This window comes from Scylla paramamosain, chromosome 13 (assembly GCF_035594125.1).
Source record: "Scylla paramamosain isolate STU-SP2022 chromosome 13, ASM3559412v1, whole genome shotgun sequence".
Classification (NCBI taxonomy): domain Eukaryota; kingdom Metazoa; phylum Arthropoda; class Malacostraca; order Decapoda; family Portunidae; genus Scylla; species Scylla paramamosain.
In genome coordinates, this window is record NC_087163.1 from 18,962,085 (window position 1) to 18,965,653 (window position 3,569).

A 3,569-nucleotide genomic window follows, 5' to 3' on the forward strand; every position below is an offset into this window, starting at 1 on the left:
GGGAAGAAATAGGAGGAGGAAGAGGAGGAGGAGGAGAAAGAGAAGGAGGAAGAGCTTCATGACCTCTTCTTCCTTCTTCTCTCTTCCCTCTCCTTTATATTTCCATGCTTTCTCTTTCTTTCGTCTCCTCTTTCGTCTTCTCTCTCTCTCTCTCTCTCTCTCTCTCTCTCTCTCTCTCTCTCTCTCTCTCTCTCTCTCTCTCTCTCTCTCTCTCTCTCTCTCTCTCTCTCTCTCTCTCTCTCTCTCTCTCTCTCTCTCTCTCTCTCTCTCTCTCTCTGCTTCACGTTTTCTCTTTTTCTCAAGTAGAACCAGTAATAATTGTGTCGCAAGCATCTCTCTCTCTCTCTCTCTCTCTCTCTCTCTCTCTCTCTCTCTCTCTCTCTCTCTCTCTCTCTCTCTCTCTCTCTCTCTCTCTCTCTCTCTCTCTTTCTGTGTGTGTGTGTGTGTGTGTGTGTGTGTGTGTGTGTGTGTGTGTGTGTGTGTGTGTGTGTGTGTGTGTGTGTGTGTGTGTAAGCGCGCGTACGTCCGTGAATGGTGAAAGTGTCACAGGAAAGAAGGGAAAAAAACTTTGCATTTCCTGGTACGACTTTTGGAAGACGGCGAGGCAAGGAGTGGGAAAAAAGAAAAAAAAGAGGGAAAATGGAAGAGCATATCCAAGAAAGGCGGTGGGAGAGAATAGAAAAGAAAGTAACGAGAAATAGACAAAGAAGAAAAGAGAAAAAGAAACAAAAGAGGAGGAGGTAAAAATGAAAGATATTTGAGGAGAAGAAGTGGATAATGAAATATTCAAGAGAGAGAGAGAGAGAGAGAGAGAGAGAGAGAGAGAGAGAGAGAGAGAGAGAGAGAGAGAGAGAGAGAGAGAGAGAGAGAGAGAGAAAGGATGCTCCCTTGTGAAAATAATAAGTGCGGTGACTAAATATTTTAAACAACTCCTCCTCCTCCTCCTCCTCCTCTTAATAGTCAAGATCTCAAGTCTCCACAAACTCTAAAACGCAAGAACCAACCACTTGTTACGCTCAGGCAGACGCTGGGAGAGGAGGGCGTGGCAGGAGGAGGAGGAGGAGGAGGAGGAGGAGGAGGAGGAGGCTGTCGTATATTCCTTTAAACCCGCCAGAACCGCTAGCCATTTTCCTCAAAGCACCATAACCACCTTTAATAATGAGCTGAGACACAAAGTTAGGCCAGGACAGGACACAACCCGCGGAGAGGAGGAGGAGAAAGAGGAGGAGGAGGAGGAGGAGGAGAGAGATCAGAGTTAAGGGGGCAATAAGAGATGCGTAGGATAGAGAAGATGGAGAATATGGATATGAGGAGGAGGAGAAGGAAGAGAAGGATGGAAAAGGGAGAAAGAAAAGGTACACATGACTAGAAATGGTGATGCTTGTAGCGAGACATGAAAATTGAGAAGAAAAGGAGGAAAAGGAAGTCGAGAAGGAGTAGGATGCAGATAAAAGATTTGCTCTATTTCTTGTTTATGGAAGAAAAAATAACGATGCAAATCCAAACAGAGCATTAAAAGAAGCTGAGAAACCGAAGCATTTCACTCCCTGTTTGCTGAGGCTGAGAGAAAAAGGCGAGCAGAAAAAAATGAAAAATAACAATGTATGAAAGGATGCAAATATTGACAGACAAACATTAGCCACAGGGAATACAAATTAGTTCCCTTAGACGAGTGGTTTTGTAGTTAACGAAGAATATATATGATTTTCCCTCAAGACCAAGTGAAAGAGGATACAAGGAATAGTCTTCACGTTCCCTCCCGTCCAATTAACGCTGATAAAGAGAAGGAAGAGGAAGAGAAGAGGAAGGCGACCACGAGTGAGGGAAGAGAGAAGGGGAAGGGGAGGTAGAAAAAATACAGGAGGTAACCATCACCGTCTCCTCCAACAATCAGGACAGACGGAGGCGAGCCAGTCAGCCAATCACACTGTACACTCAAGACACGTGATTGAGTTCTCGAGTGGAATCTTTCGGGCTGGAAATCAAATGAAAAGGATTAAGTGAAAAAAGAAGGAAAACACTAAAGAAACTGAGACTATCTCCTCTCCTTTTCTTTTCCCTTTCTCCTTTAGTTCTTTCCTTCCCCTTCTCTTTCCTGTCCTTTCGTTCCTCTTCCCTTCCGTGTCGTGCAATGTCCTCCCATCCCCAGGCGGCCTTGATCCCGTTTTTTATGCTTTTAGAAAATTAAACCTATTAAGGGGGACTTAAATGGAGACACTGGCGGCGGCGTCGTGGGAGCAAAGGGGAGGAAATTAGCCACGAATCTTTGGCTAAATAATGAGTCACGCTAAGAGGTCCTCCTTCTCCTCCTCTTCCTCCTCCTCCTCCTCCTCCTCCTCCTCCTCCTCCTCCTCCTCCTCCTCCTCCTTCTCCTCCTCCTCCTCTTTCTCCTCCTCTTCCTCTGAAATGGAAGAGACACGCCCTCCGTTATCATTTTCTACGTTCGTGTTTAGGTCATGTTTTGTTTTGCTTTCAATCCCTTGTTTTGTTGATTTCCCTTCACACACACACACACACACACACACACACACACACACACACACACACACACACACACACACACACACACACACACACATACATACAGTTTCGTTCATTGATTCACACGCACACAAGTCACGCTCAGACACACACGTACATGCAACCAGTACTAACACACACACCCGCCCATCCATCCACCCACACACACACACACACACACACACACACACACACACACACACACACACACACACACACACACACACACACACACACACACACACATACACGCAAGACCTGGCGTGTATATAGAGTAAGTTTCTCTTCCTCTCAAACTCTAGTGTGCAAATGAGAAGCTGCTTCCCTCCCTCACTTTCCTCTTGTTTCCCTCTCATTCTCCTCCCCTTATCTCCTCTTCCTCTCATCTCCCCAAAGCCGGCCAGTGCATTCTCCTCTTTCTCCTCTTTATGTATTCTTTCTCCACTTCTCTATCCTTGTGTTTCCCTCTTCCTTCCTTCCTCTCCTTGAAACTGTTCACTTTATTCTCCTCTTTATCCTCCTCCTCCTCCTCCTCCTCCTCTTGCTCTAATATCTTCTCTATTTTTCTTCTTTACGCTCTTGTTTTGATTTGCTTTTTCTTGCTTGCCTAAACTTTCCAATTTCTTCCTCTGTGAGATGCGTGCACACACACACACACACACACACACACACACACACACACACACACACACACACACACACACACACACACACACACACACACACACACACACATGCGAGACAGCTTCACTTATTTCTATCAAGCTGTGTGTTATACGAAGCTATTCTCTCTCTCTCTCTCTCTCTCTCTCTCTCTCTCTCTCTCTCTCTCTCTCTCTCTCTCTCTCTCTCTCTCTCCTTCTCTGTCTTACTAATATTTTTGCAATGCTGTTCAGAAAGGCGGGATTATTGCATCTTGAGAGAGAGAGAGAGAGAGAGAGAGAGAGAGAGAGAGAGAGAGAGAGAGAGAGAGAGAGAGAGAGAGAGAGAGAGAGAATGAATCAAAGGAAAATAGAACTTAAAAGAGAAAAATACAAATTCTGGAGCAG